The sequence below is a fragment of the Acanthopagrus latus genome, chromosome 17, assembly GCF_904848185.1.
Source record: "Acanthopagrus latus isolate v.2019 chromosome 17, fAcaLat1.1, whole genome shotgun sequence".
Taxonomy (NCBI): Eukaryota; Metazoa; Chordata; class Actinopteri; order Spariformes; family Sparidae; genus Acanthopagrus; species Acanthopagrus latus.
Genome location: NC_051055.1, coordinates 29,315,312 through 29,331,529, shown reverse-complemented (window position 1 = coordinate 29,331,529; position 16,218 = coordinate 29,315,312).

Below are 16,218 nucleotides of genomic sequence, written 5' to 3'. Positions count from 1 at the left end.
TTACCTTCAACTCCACTGACTGATCGACTTCCTCTTCACACACACACACACACACACACACACAGACAAATCACAAATAAAAACTGAATGAGTGTGTTTACATTTGTCTCTGTGTCATCTAAAACTATATTCACCGCGAGGTGTCCAGTTCCTCTGGTGGAGGTCAGAAGTCACTGTGTAGGTGTTGTGTACATCTACACCACGACTCCCCCGACAGCACTCAGCTTACCTGTGTGTGTGTGTGTGTGTGTGTGTGTGTGTGTGTGTGTGTGTGTGAGAGCCTCCTCTTCACAAACACCTTGTCCTGCTATTTTTGCTTGTTATTGATCAAGTTAAATTGTCAAACGCAACTCAGTTGTAATGTAAAAATGCCCAGTAATAATTTTTACTTTCTACATTATTTGATTTTATTTATTAATTTCACATTAAGACCTTTATTTTGAAATGAGTGCTGGTGTTTATTTCTCCTTATGCTCATCACAGACGATGTTAATTGTAACATTGCTGCTGTGTAGCACAATAAGTTGATTCTGTCTCTGTGTTACATCTTGTTGCACTGTCGTTTTTTGCCCACTTCCTGTCGGATCAGTTCTCCGTCCTGACTGGATAAAGTTGTCAGAGATTTAAGGAAAATTATTTTCTCTTGTGCTGCATGAGCCGGCGGATGAAAGACATGCGCTACTGACGCTCTTTAGCATTGATTACTGTTGGAAAAAAGAGCTATTCAACAATAATTTTAATCAGAAATATATCACATACAGCAGCTTTAAGTGTGTTTATTGAAGTGCTGTAATACTGATAAAGACTTCTTGTTTATTTTCTTTAGTTTGCCCTTTAAAATCAACAACGTCTGTCCAACTGTGTTCGCAGTTATTGAACTAATACTAAACTTTATTGTCCAAAATGTAACTGAAAGTAAACTTCTCTGGGAATTGAATTACAAATCACCCCGAGCATCTTTCTCTGCATTGTTTTCTTCTTGCATATTTAGACAGATATATTAGCTGATATGTTGTCTAACATACATGATATCAGTGTATCTTGCACACGCGATGACGACAGTTATTGTTGCTGCTCCACATGAACAATCGTCCGTCTGTGAATATTCTCTGTGTTTGTGTTTACGTCTGCTGTCGCACAGTGACGTCCTGCAGCAGAGATCAGTTTCAGTTCATCCTGCATCTACTGTGTCAGTGCTCTTTGTATCACAAGCCACAAATGTGTCAGTGTGTCAGCCAGCCGGGTCACATGACACGGACCCCCTGAACCTGCACGGTGATTCTGATTTGGAAGAAATAGAAATTAAATATAACTGAACATGATGTCAGAGTGAAGGAGGGGAAGCAGTTCTCAGTGACTCAGCTGGCAGCGGTCGTCAGTGGGCTCTCACACGGTTTCACCACAGCATCACAAGTTCAAATCCACCTCGTGACCTCTGTCACATGTCGCTCTGCTTCCCATCATCCATCTCTCCATCACCATATGGAGTGAATCTGCATCCTGCTGTGGTTGAAACGAAACCATTCGCATTGTGCTTTGCATAAAAAAACTAATGGAAATGTACCGTATGCATCACATCTTAATGCTGAAGTTCAGACATACCGTAGCTTATTTTCATTTATTGAAATCCTTGATTTTTGTTATTGTCAGCGAATAATAATAATAAACAATGAATAGATCCAATACACACACATCCAAAAACCTGAGATCCTCTTCAGAGCTCCGTTATAGTCCATGAAAGTATTAAACACATTGATGAACGACCTCCTGACTGTTAATAACTGCTGCAACAGTGAGTGGAGCTGTAACGTTAGCTCGACCCACATATCTTCATTCATATCAGACAGTGAGTTTGTAATACTTCATGTTAAGGTCATGTGTCTTGGGTTTTATTTACAGAGAGAGAATCATCAGTTACGCAACACGGAGCAGCCAGCTGTCGCGTCATCTGCACATCTTCTTCTTTTTTGTTATCAGCTTTTTGTCTTGTGGTCGTCTGCATTCTCTGAAACGCCATGTACTGTTTTCCATCGCTCCTCTGTGCTGGAGACCACGTCATAACATGTTTTTTAAATTTTTTTTTATGTTTTTACATTGCTATCAGAATCTCTCCCACGCTGAGGAGGTACAATCTGTTGATGAGTCCGGTCGAGCAGATCCATACAGTGCATTTAACATCCTGCTGCACATGAAGCCAGACGTCGGCTTATTAGCTCAGTTTTGCATGATTTTGTTCAGTGTTTCTCTGTCACTCCTGCAGCTGCACACATCCCTTGTTGAGAATCACTACAGCACCAAATCTCTATTAAACCACATCTGAAAATAATCCCACACAAATATTTATTTCCTCCCGTACTCACAGCCACAGCGCACAGATGTTTTAAGACTTGACCAAACCTTTTTTTCCAAGAGATAAAACTTTCCTACCTGTAACTAGTGTTTAAAGCTTTGGGGGGGACGAGGGGCCACAGGGAAGCAAAGCTGAAAAAAAAAAAAGCACGCTGATGAGTGAACCGATCAGTTCACAGGCCGAGCAAACTGATGCAGACCTCCAACATGGCCGCCAGAGGGGACGTTACGTCACGCGGAAGGAGAAAAATAAAGTGGCAAACTCGCAGTTTTGTTTTGTTTTCATCCTCAAGTGAGTCACATGTCGAGGTTTTGTTTCAAGTGTCGGAGTGTGAATTCCCTCCAGTGTCATGAGACAAAATCTCTCTGACCTTACACGGGATGTTTGTGTCTGTCAGGTGTTTTCACTCACACACAAACACACACACACACACACACACACACACACACACACACACACACTGAGAGCAGACAGTGCTGTAGGAAATGCTTGGCTCAATGCTTTCTTATTTTGAAAACATGTTGACATCCCTCCTTCAGCCAATCAGAGTGCAGGTCTGTCACACAAAGGCAGGTTGTTGCATGCTGTAGACACACACACACACACACACACACACACACACAAAGGCACATAATGTGCAGATGTAAAGAATATACACATACACACCTAGCTGACCCAGACAGAAATGCTTCAAACCAACCCGACAATTAGCACTCACACACCCTCAACTCTCTCTTACACACACACACACACACACACACACACACACACACACACACACACACATTTAAATCATTAGTGAGCCACAGGTCGTTCCCAGAAATCAGACCCATCACGCGGAGATGACAGGTGAAGTCCTCGGGACTCACAACACACACGAACCTGCGACAGACTGCGATATGGTGTAATTCATTTTAAAGACATCTGCATCTACAGTTCTCCCTCGCATGACTTTCTCAAGCTGCTAATTATCACAGTTAATCGCTCTGTTTCCCTTTTTCTTTTCTTTCATTCGTCTGCGCAGTAATGTTCCTCTTGCAAAGGAAAGATGAGTAATAATTACAGTAACATCAGCTGCAGAGATGTTTTCATCTCTCTCAAGAAGTTTTTTTTTTCCTTTTTATTATAAAAAAAGATCAAAACACAGCTGTGTGCATCACAGAAGCTCTGCCCACTTCCTGTGTAAACCCACACACTGCCGGTGACACATGGCGGGACGGGTGAAAATGGGACGCTGGCCTGTTTTTTTCCAGACGTTCCAGATATGCAACAAATTTGTCAAGTGCACTCCTTCATTTGGCTTCAAAGTGCAACATGTAAGTCTTGAATTCGGACCTGATGAAGGTCTTTACAAACAAAATGTTCTCATGTGGTGTCATTTCAAAAGTCTGAACTCAGAGACATGACAAACGTGACGTTTTTGCATGTTTTGTTTCTTGATGTCTTCCTGCTGTTTTTATTGTACTTTCAATGTAATATGTGCTTTACAAATTAACGTGCCTAGTCACGAGATTGAATATGCTTCAATTTTCACTTATCATCATTCGTTACTTCACAAATCTGATCCGCCTTAGTTTCCCCGGGTTGAATGCAAAACAGAGGCGGCGTTACTCTAAATCAGAAGAAGAAGAAGAACTCGTTCAGTACAAACAGTAACACTTTAACTAGGTGGTTAACAAGAATGCATAAACACAAACGAGCGGATGAAAGTCTTCTCTTGTCTTTAAAGACTCTCAGTCATCGACCTGCCACTTCACCTGTGTCTTCACAGGAAGAACACACTGTTCAGGATCCAGGCCACCCAAAAGCTCAGTGCATCTAATCAGCCTCATTATGAGTACTTTAATATTATTATTATGACTTATTATCTCTCCTGCACAACGATTATTAGCTCAGTTAAATGATCCATGGAGGAGCTGGTTTAAAATAATTAGGAGATTATTCTCATGTCAGAGCGAAAGAAACGAAGCTTCGCACAACCACAGAAATACTCAGACGAGCACTCCCTGCCAACCCGTGTGTGTGTGTGTGTGTGTGTGTGTGTGTATCCACCCACTACAAGGGACAATCCGACTCTACCTGTATTACAGGGAGCGTTGTGTGTCTCTTTCATAACAACCAGTCATTTGACAATGTTATGTAAGTGTCTGGCCTCATCTCAGATTGTCTGCCTGTTTCATTCTTCCTCTTTTGTCCTGCTGATAAAATGTAACCAGTTTCTGATTCGTATTTGTTCTGATTCAAGAATTCTCTTGTTGGAAGCCTTAAATAAATGTGTACCTGGATGTTTTTGCCTCCTTTAAGCTGCAGGTGGTCAGAAATAAGACCTGACATCATATATAAACAGCATCGCAGGTCGCTCTGATGAATGATTTGTTGCTCAGTCTCAGGATATTAATTACCGGCGAGCCTCAGGGCCCAGACACACCAAACCACCGTCGAAGAAACTTGCGGGGATGAATGACAACTGTTGTGCCGCCTCACGTCAGCTGCGTCCTGACCACTCTCGCTAATAATAGTCTCTAATAATGAAGATTATGTCTGATATAAAGCTGCAGACGGCACTGACAAAGAGGAAGAGGCACAAAATTAAGGAAACTGCATTAAAAAAACGTATTTATAAGTAAAAAACTGATCTAAAATGATGTCTGTATATTCATTTTATTTAAAAAAAAAAAAACAAACAAACACATGCAACATTTGTGTCAGTGTGTTGGAGAAAGTATTTCAGTGGCTTCACCTCACTGTGAGGAGAAAGCACCTGCTAATGTTTTACTTGTAAATATCTCAATCTTAATTAGTAAAGATAAATACTGAAATAAATAGAAGCAATACAATCGAGTATAAATACAGAAATATGGATGCAGATTTTGAAATATTCAAGATACATCCTGCCTATAGTGTTTGCTACCCATTCAATCTGTCCCTGCTGATACACAACACAATGGATTCTGCAGCTCAGTCGGCTGAAAAGCTTCGGCCTGGTGTGTTCTGCTACAAACATACTGAAATGTTTCAGGAAGCGGCCTGTCGATAACCAAAGACAACATGTGATCGTAGCAAAAGAAGCTTCCAGTCTTTGTATCAAACGGCTTCTGATGGAAATACGACAGCAGTTTGTTTTCGGTTCAACTCTTGTTGTTGTTTTAGTTGCTCAGCATTGATTCACATCTCGGCCACACTGATAAAATCTACACGCTTACTGACAATAACCTGATTACAAATTGATCAACAGTAGTTTGCGTGATGTCTTTGTGATTGTGTGTGTGTGTGTGTGTGTGTGTGTGTGTGTGTGTGTGTGTGTGTGACTCCAGCTGTGCAGCAGTGTTGAGTTATGTCCGTCACTGCTGGCCTGACTGTCAGCATGTGTCCTTGGTGCAGATGAGTTGTGTGAAAATGGGGGATTTCAGCCCAATCCTGCACATGACTGGCAACCCCTTAAATCACTCAGCACTTTTAGCCCCCCGGGGGGTCACGGCAAGACCAGGACTGCCAGATTAGATGAAGCCCTCACTCTCTCCATCCGTCTCTCTTTATCAGTGTCTGATTACACAGAGGGGAGGGGGAGGGAGGGAGGGGAGGAAAAATGAGATGAACAGAAAAAAATAGAGAGGGAGGAAACGAAAATTAAAAAGAAAAGAGAGAGCGATGAGTGTGAGAGAGAATGAAGTGAGCAGGAGGGGATTAATGAAAGTAAAAAAAAAGAGGGGGATGAGGGGAGGAAATTGGCAACGAGTAAAAAAAAAAAAGGGAGGTTGGTGGAGGGAAAAGGTGAGAGGAGGATGGAGGAGGGAATAAATAAGGAAGAGGGATGGTGAAAATATGACGGAGGGGTGGAAGGGGAAGAGGCAAATGAAAAAGGAAAAGGATGAAGTGAGGGAGGAAGAGGAGGTGTGGAGAGAAGTGAAGACTGATTACAGAGGAGACGGAACACACACACACACACACACACACACACACACACACACACACATTATTCAGTGATGTCTTTCCTTCTTTCTGGTTTATTTCAAAGATTTTTACTCACATTCGCGGTTGTTTTCAGAAGCTGTGTGATCGGTTCATCATGGAAACAGACAGTGATTGAGGCTTTAAGCTAACGCTAACATCAACATGCTGGTGTTTATGTTCATTAGTTTTACGTAGTAGCACGTTAGCATGTGCTAAGAAGCACAGATGGACGACTGATGACTTCCAGGACGACACATATCACTGTATCCAAAACATTCACGTCTGCGTGTTCGACCGGGTTAGGGTTAGTGAGTTCGGCTAGGTTTAGGCACCAGATCCACTTTGTTAAGTTTAGGAGAATGTCGTGGGTGATGTTTAAGTAACTGCAGGTCTTATTTTGCCAGACTACCACCCTACTCACCTCCTTCCTTGGATTATTACTACAACTGCTAAAGGTTGCTACCTAACAATGAACACAAATATGTGTTTAATCAGCTGCCTTCTGATTTGACCTGTATATTTTTCTGATGAAGACAGTCTGTCAGAATGACATATTTACTGCGCAAACTCTGGTTTTTAATATTTAAATTCATGTCTATGTGTGTCTGTGTTTTGTGGGATGTTGTGGTATCTGCCTGCACACCTGCACTGCATCACCTCTGTTGTCCCGGCTAAAGAAACAGATGTTTTCTTTCGGGCTGGATCTCAGAGTTGCTGTGTTTGACTTCCAAATAGAGACAAAAGAAAAATAAAGACACCTTTACTTTCTGTTTCATCTAATCAGCGGTGTGTTTTTCTGTCCTCCTGCTGGTGGTCTGTTTACATCTTCACTGTCTGCGTTGGTGTGATAGCAGCACCTGGACCGGCAGGTGTGGCTGTCAGGGAAAGCCCTGTTGATGCCAGTAGCCTGTGGCTCTCAATATCAGCTGTCAGACCGACTGACTCAGCCGATGCATGTCTGGCTATTAATGACTCACACTCACACACACGCACACACACACAGGGATGTACAGTACACACAGCTTCACCCACACATGGGGAAATTATTTGCTAATTGTTGAATGCTGAAGGAAACCAACACACACACACACACACACAGATCGAGGGCATTCCCATGTGCGGGTGACTCAGCGTCTGTGCACGACAGACTCAGACTGAGGAATGTAAACAGCAGCGGTTGCTGGTTCTAATCCCTGCAAAATGTTGGAGAACATGGCGTGGCTCTGCGGCTTTCCCCCTGCGTGCTCAGGACTGATACCAGCTGCTGTTTACCGTTTGCACTTTATTTGTTCGCGGACGCCTTTTTTACGCGTCGTCTTGCGCCTTCGAACACCACCCCAACACCACCCTACTGTACATTCTTCTGTCTGCGACGTCACAGCTGAGGGATTAAAACCCGACCGACAAACAACAGGCACACTGTCGTGTCGGGAAGAGGAACTTTTGCATGGTTTCCTCACAGTTTCAAGTATTTTTGTGCTTCTGTTCAGCTACATTTTGGAGGGTTTATTTCACTCCTCTACAATTATTCTTGCAGCTTTAAGTTTGTACTAAATGTTAAATACAAACATCAAGATCCTGGCAACAAAAAAACAGGAATTACTCAACCGAGTGACCGACTCTTGGTGACTGAACCGACGTGACATTTGCAGGTGTGTTTACATGCCGTTTAATGTGCTGCAGCTGAGCCACTCATTAGCTACGCAGCACGCAAACTGACTGTTAGCAGCCCACTTTTCCCTCCAGACTGTTTGTTTGGTAACTCAATGAGAAAGCTTAAAATGCAGAACAAGACGTGTGGTTGTGTTTTTTAGCTGAAGGAGCCTCGAGCAGGGAAGCTAATGTGTGCTGCTGCTCAGAGTCTGTCAGAAAAAAGGGAGGGAATCTAGAAACAAAAAATGTTCACCTGTAATAAACCATTTTGACAACCCACAGACTGTAGACATCATCTGGCAGACACTGTTTACCTGTGTCATTTACTACAGGTGCAGAGGAATGACTGGTATGAAGGGAACCTGCAGCGCCTCGACAGATGAAGGAGCAAAAGCATTTTTGGTTCTTACGCACAACGTGACCTGCTGACTCACTGTCAGTCGCCTGTGAAACAGTGTTCCAGTTAATGGTTTGGTGGCACATTAAGCGTACAGATCATCTCTGATGCAGTAAATGCAGCACGACGCTGGTGTAGACTTTAAGAAAATTATTACGGGGTAACCAAACTTTTTTCCTGTGGATTTGTTCGGCCGCAGGACAAACGTAAACACGCATTATGTTGTATTGTTAAGATGCAGAGAAGAATCCCAAGTTTTCTCAATCGACTGACTTTCTATGATTAGATTATATGAACAGTTATTTACATTATGTATTTTTACTTTATTCTGCTGGAAACATCTGGAGGTCCATATTGACTTTGGGTCACGGGACTGATTGTCAACTGAAGGAGGCTTCATTTAATCAATGACAAGTTTCTAATGAGTAAATATCAACAGTGAGAGAAAACAAAGCGTGAACATCTTAATGAAACTAGAGGACTAAAACATTTTAAAAGTCTAAAAAACCATTAAAATTTGCTTTTGCAAAATTAATTTTAAGTTAACAAAACAAAAGTACAAGAAACAGAAAAAATGCGTCTGCAAATGGAAGATATTCAACGTGACATCAATACAAACATAACTGTCAGATGACGTTTTGTCTAATCGTTGGATTACCTGGATTACAGGTGTGTAAGTGACACAGAAGAAAACAATGACTCTCCCTCGACTGTTGTCCGATCTTCCTCCTCCTCCTCTTCTTTATTCCATTCTTTAGGTAATAAAGGTCTCTTGTTTTGCTTCATCATTCCAGCGTGTTCTGTTGCTGTTTCTCTTTTGTCTCCTTGCTTGTTTTAAAAATGAGTTATAGCTGCTGTGATTTTCCCCCGAGGTCGTGATTTGTTACATCCTGTTTCTCAGTCATAAATATGTTAGGTGTGGAAGTCAGTGGAGTTCATTAGTTTCTGTGACAAATACCAGTAAATCATCTTATCACTAATGATGAATAGTTACAGCTCAGTTTCAGTAGAGTTGTAAATAAGCAGCAGTGGGTTTTAGCTGGTCAGATACTGAACATGAGCTACTTATCATTAGTTATTGGTCGTGTCGGAGGAGAGTGTGAGAGTCAGATTGATACTATATAAGTTCCTGTGTGTGTTTGTTAGCTCAAACACCTGTGTGTGTATGTGTGTGTGTGTGTGTGTGTGTGTTCCCACTCATTCATATATCCCCCCCGTCCCTGCTGCAGGTGCTTCATTCAGCTCGCTCCTTCATTCATAAATACAGGCCGCGGGGGGGAAAAACAAAAGGAAGGATGTCGCACTTCAGCAGAGTAAAGAATGGACGCATTGTGCTGCCGCGACGCCACATCCACCGCACATTTCTCACACTTTTCATTATTAAAGTGGACTCCGAGGCTTCGAGCTGACAATGTTGGGAAGCAATCGCCGGCTTCATTTCCACAGAGCGCAGTGTTTTGTGTTTTGGAAAAGACACAGAATCCTGACCCACACCGAGTCCCATCAGTCAGCAGCTGGAAACATGTGGCACAGAGCGCTGAGAGGCTGCACGTCTTCGCTCCCGTTTACTGAGCCGTCACTGTTGCAGCGCTGTCGCTGCTGATCAACGGCGTCCCACCTCGGGGTCGGTAGATACGTTTGAGTTATTACTGCCATACACTGTTACTACACTGCAACACCACAGTAATCACAGTGTTGAGATGTACGACACTGAGCGTTTGTCCACAAGTAACCGACGGATAAACACCTGCGACAACAAGCAGCAGCTGTGTTCAGTCGGCTCCCACAGAGCGATCCTCAGCAGTTTTACTTGTTGCCTTCGTGGACACGACTTCACTTCAGTTAATGAAACCACAGCAGGATTTTGTAAATCATCCGCGTGTCCTCTCATGCTGCTGGTAAACATTGCTTCACGATGCTTAAAGCCGTTGCTTCAGAAAATCAAGTTGAGACGTGGCTCTTTATCTTTTAATCCAATTTCATATTTTGTCACCAACATAATCGCATCAGCTGGACAACACCCTGCAGCTGCCCCGGTCAAAGTCACGGGATGCTACAGTCACCACCGAGGAAGTCGTGTGTGTTTGTTTGTTGGTTGTTTTGTCAGCAAGAATACATAAAAAAAACTACTGAACAGATTTCCATTAAAAGTTGGAGGGAAGATGGGTCGCGGCCCAGAAGAGACCCCATCATGTTTTGGGATGTGGATGAAGGAACATCACCCCCCATGGTGAACCTCAGACTGTTACGTAACCAGACGGTCTCAGCAGCCGGTGTTTTGTTCTTCCGCGTTCTGATGTGCTTGAAAGCAACGTTTTCATAACGTATAGACAGCCACGTGAAAGGCCGATGGATGTGTGTGTGTGTGTGTGTGTGCTGTAATATGTTGAGCCACACAGAGGCACAACATGGCTGACTCACCCACCGACAGGTAGTGTGACAGTTAGCTAACATCACCTGGAAGGAGATGTATTTTTGCTCTTCCATTCTTCAGGAGTGACTCACCGGTGTCCCAATCAGAGCCCAGGTGAGTTTTGGTCTCCCTTTCTCCACGCCCTGTGACACTCACGATCACACCGCTCGGGCCTGTAACCCCGGCCTGAGTCACCTCGCCCTGCACGACCGCAGCAGCAGCTCCCCCCCCTCCTCCGGCTCAGAGGCCCTGACCCACAGGACTGCAGATCCAGCCACAGGCATGCTATGTTAAGCTACGCTAAGCTAACTAGTCTCGAGGATTACCCGGTGATGCAACTGTGGTTTGGAGAGGGTATTAGGGTATCTCGACTGTGTTTACACCCCCTTTCTTTTTTATCCACCAGGATTGTTTCTAATGGTTTCAACTTGCTGACTCGAGTGCGGTCGGGCTCCACGGATAGCAACGTGAAGAATTAGCTAACTGAGGTTTTGTCGGTGGTGGTGTGATTTCTCTGGTCTGGTGAGCCGTCCGGTACACAAACACACACACACACTGACTAACACTCACCAACACACAAACAGAAGCCTGATTCAGAAGGTATATCAACCAGCAATCGTATGGATTCACCACACGTCTGGAGTCACGTTTGGAAGATATTTGTGTTGTTCATTGTGTTTTCACTGTTACCATAGAAACTGATGACCGTCCCTCTCATCTGAGGACTGAAGGGGGGTTTCAGAGCGAGCTCAAGTTTTATCAGCTGAAGACTTTGCACCAGAAACTTTCAGAGAGAGAACAGAAAACTGATGATTGACTGACAGAAAAACGATAATGAGGCAGAGTAATCTCTAGTTTCTCTTCATATCTCACAGACTCGATCAACAGATGACGTCTGTGGATGCTGAGAATGATTTTGTTTCACATTTAGCTCAAGTGACGGTCCGAAACATTCGTGTATGTGGTTGAAAGCCCCACAAAAAGCGAGTAAGCAGACGTTTGACTTAATCAAATTTTCCTTGACACAGGGCGAGTTTGAAAAGAGGCTGACGCAAATAAAATCCATCAGAGGGAGTAAATAAAGTAAAAGAGTACTCTGAGTACTTTTACTTCAAGAACACAATAACCTGATTACTCCTGTATAATATATTGATGTAATGCTAAACGCAGGACTTGCAGGAAGTACGCGAACATATTCACACAACTCACATCACACACACATTCAAGCCAGAAAGAACAATAATAATCTGATAAATAATGAGAGTTGTGAATGTCCAGGACTAAAAACACTTTGGCCAACAATATGAAAGTCAAGTCAAATATGTTTACATAGTGTGGATAGATTATATACAGCGTGCATCATTTATATTGAAAAATCAACAAATGACGCACACTGAACATTACGTATATCAAACAAGGACACAAAGGGATGCACGAAAGACACACACACACACACACACACACACACCAGATCTATGGTAATGACAGAGCAGTCGGGCGGCAGGATCTCTTCTGTCCGACCGTCCTCCTTCATCCACAGCTTTGACTCAGACCCACCACATGTGTGTGTCTGCGTGTGTGTGTGACCACTTTAGGTTTTTCTTTTTTTAATGACATTTTTAGAAAGTGATGACATCTTGTCCAGCAGCCCTCACTGCTTCAAAGAGCCGTTTGAGGGTTAAGTCTTGGTTACAGGGTGAAGGTTTAGGTTTAGGGTTGATGGTTAAGGGAATGTATTTTGTCTGTGAGGGTCCCCACAACTATACAAGTATAAAAACGTGTTTCTGTGTGTGTGTGGTAGGATGTCTGAATGTCCCTTTCTACTCTTCTGCTTTGAAGTTTTCAGCAAAATCATACCACTTCTCTGCTGCACCAACACACACCGACACACACCAACACACACCGACACACACAAACACACACCGACACACACCAACACACACCGACACACACCAACACACACCGACACACACAAACACACGCGCACAGATGTTGCGATCGTACTCATTCATCAGGCCGATCAAAAGACGCGCACATGTGAGCCGACGCACGCACAAAAACACATCCATCATGCAGCAAGAAAGTGCACACAGAGATACACAACAGAAAGTGTGTGTGTGTGTGTGTGTGTGTGTGTCTAATAAACAGGCCTATAAATAACATGAGAGGAGGAGACACACTGCGTTTCTGTTGTGGTTTGATGTTTTGTCGCTGGAGGATCCTGCAGACACACAAACATCCCCGTCAGTAATTATCGTCACCACGGACACTGACGACTGATGAGCGCCCTGTCGGCCAATCGCGGGGCGAGGAGGGAGAAAGCTAGACGTGATAACTCCTCCCTCCGATCACGCCATCCTGAACCGCCTCCTGAGCCGGCAGCAGAAAAACAGGTGAAAGTCGAGTTAAAACATCGAGCCGTGAAATAAAATGTCAACAAATCTGTATGAATATATGAAGTCTGTCACTGAAACATGCAGTATTTTAGTTTTACTTTGCTGCAAAACACGAAACACACTGTCATTCTCATTTTGTCGTCAAACTTAAACACAACACACAAAATGAACAAGTCTTAAAAATCAGGCAACACTTTTATCAGGGCAGAGTTTAACACAGAGTGTTGCCTTTGAAACAAAACTGTCTTTATGAAATAGTGTCAGACTGTAAGAAGGGATGGTCAGTGTGTAGAAAAATAATTCAAAATCAAGTATTCTGCATGAGAATGTTACTGAATGTGCTGCTGCTGATATGGATGATGCAGTCTTGACTTACTGAAACGATAAAACACGTTTGTCTTCTGAATCAAGCACAAAGTTTGTCTTTATTCAAGAAACTAAACCTTATTTCTGTGACTTGTGAGTGATCTGATATGCAGGACAACAACTTTCATGACTGTTTACGCTGATAAATACTACTGGAACAAACAACTGCAACATTTTGACAGCAAGTAAATGTAACTTGCATTTCATTTCCATGTTGCTTGATTCAGCAAATTGTGCAGAAAATATTAAGCAGGTCGATTTACAACAGCTGTAATACTTCATACACATAACCTGATAAAACTAATCAGGTTCCTGAACAACCGCCTGGTTCATGTGAAACCTGACCCGCATCAGAATCCAGTCCCGGTCAGGAGAAAGGAGCATGAAGGAGATCCAGCTGATGAAGTCCGCCAACGCAGTGCTGTGTCGGTCCGATCGAGGTATGACTAATGGAGGAGAGAGTGACCATGGGATACGGTGACCTGAGGGAGGGAAACCTCTTTGTTCATGAGGGTAAACAGGAAACATGCACAATAAAAAAAGGATTCATCCCTTCGATTGTCAAGGCTGTGAGAAAAACTGCATGTCAGGCTTCACTGTGTGTGTGTGTGTGTGTGTGTGTGTGTGTGTGTGTGTGTGTGAGACACCTGCATCCATTCTTTCAGTGACCCCTGCACTAAATTCTCTTTTTAACTTAAAAGACACAAAAACACACACATGAAGTTTCCACAGTCCACATCTAACTGAGCTGTGATTGGACGGGAGGGGGGATCCTTGTTCACATCATCTGTAAAACAAACAGTACAGACCAACAAACTGATGAAGCTGCTGGTCTCTGATCAGGTCGACACACTCACGCTCACCTTACTCACCTTACCGCAGGTTTCTACCTGTACCTGAAACGCTCACCTCACGGAGGGCCTCACTGCAGCGACCCAGGCTTTGATTTCAGCCTGCGGTCCTTTGCTGCATGTCTTCATTTACTGTCACTGTTCACCCAAATAAAGCCCCCCAAATACTATATATGTTGGATAGCAAAGCGATCGATGACATCAACCTGCAGTAAAATGCACTATAAAATGTATTTATTCTGATTTACTGAACGTTTTGCTTCATTATTTGAAAACGTTTTAGTGACAGTTATTAATGCATTCTGGGAAATTCCCCCTCGCACTTGTTTTTCCAAGTCGACACGTCGCAGCGCTCCTGTTTGAGGAGGTGAACGTCAGCACACAGCCGACGACCAAATGCCCTCAAAGAAATCCTGGACGTTTTAGTAAATTACATCCAACTAAGCGATGGATCGATATCAGTTTCATTTCTGTGCGTCCGTAAAATACACGTGTTTAGCCTCGCATAGCGTAAAGCTGTAAAGTTTGATTTACACGTTGAATCCTGTTTGTTTTAGATAGAAGACTTACGTTTTTATTATTTTCATTACATTTGATGACATTTCCAGCAGACGCACACATGGTCCAACAAAACCCACCGACAGGCAACATTTATGAACGTTTAAATATAGACTCATGAATGTACATATGTGTGTGTGTGTGTGTGTGTGTCTGTGTGTGTGTGCTCTGAGAATAGCTCTGAACAGGAAGTCTAAATCTGGCCTGGACCAGGAAGAAAAGTGTGTGAGAGGAACAAACAAATCAGGAAATCCTACACACACACACACACACACACACACACACACACACACACACACATGCGTGCATCCCCTCACTGATACAATGAAGGGTAACTCCTCCACTCACTTTTATTCTCTCTTCATTTAAAGCCTCTTGACGTTCAACGTATTTAATCTGATCTTTAAATTTCTCTGGGAAAACACTGACCATGTGCAGAAGGAACCTCCTGATAAACACGTCAGCACGGCGTGTGTCAGGTCTGTGTTGTGCTCGTCTAGTTTGACTTAATGTTGTGAAACAAAACACCGTTAAAAAGAAAATTTCCAAGGCAGGTGAGAGATGTTGGATCAGGTTTTCGTGGCAGCAGCAGGGACACGTTTAACTCAGGGGAGTTTTTCGTATTTCACGGAGCTTCACGTGCGTTCAGACCACGTGTACTCACACCACTGTGGAATACTTGTGCAGGGGGAGAAATATTCAGACAGACTTTGATGTTTTATTTCACTTTGTGGAAATATTTAGGTTTGACAGGTGAAATCCTTTGTTTCAGCTGATGTTCAGGTCAAAACGGGAGACAAACTTATTATGTTGCTCTCAGACCAAGTCAAGGACAACAAGTGGCTCGAGATCACTCAAGCTAGAATACAAGGAAGATCGTTACGTAGCTGATATTTACTTTATTTATGTCTTACGGTGGCCGCATGAATAACTTCAAGAACTTGTTGGGCCTTTCATTGCAACTTTCAAGCATCTGCAGATTTTCTGTCTTTCCTGTTTTGTATTTGAATCTACACAGTCACAGGTGAGTTATGGACCTTCTTTATGTTACGTATGTGAAAAACTGAAATGATTCCCCCAAACTGTTAGCATGCACACACACGCACGGAGGAGGAAGTAGGATTCGTTTTTTCCCTGAGGAAGTTTGCATCTGTGTGTGTGTGAGACAGGTTCTCAGGCCGGCCGATACTTCCTCCTCCTCCTCCTCCTCTTCTTCTTTTGTCGTTTGTTCCTCCTCCAGCTGGACTCCAGACAGGAAACAGATGCTCTCTCCCCCTCTCTTC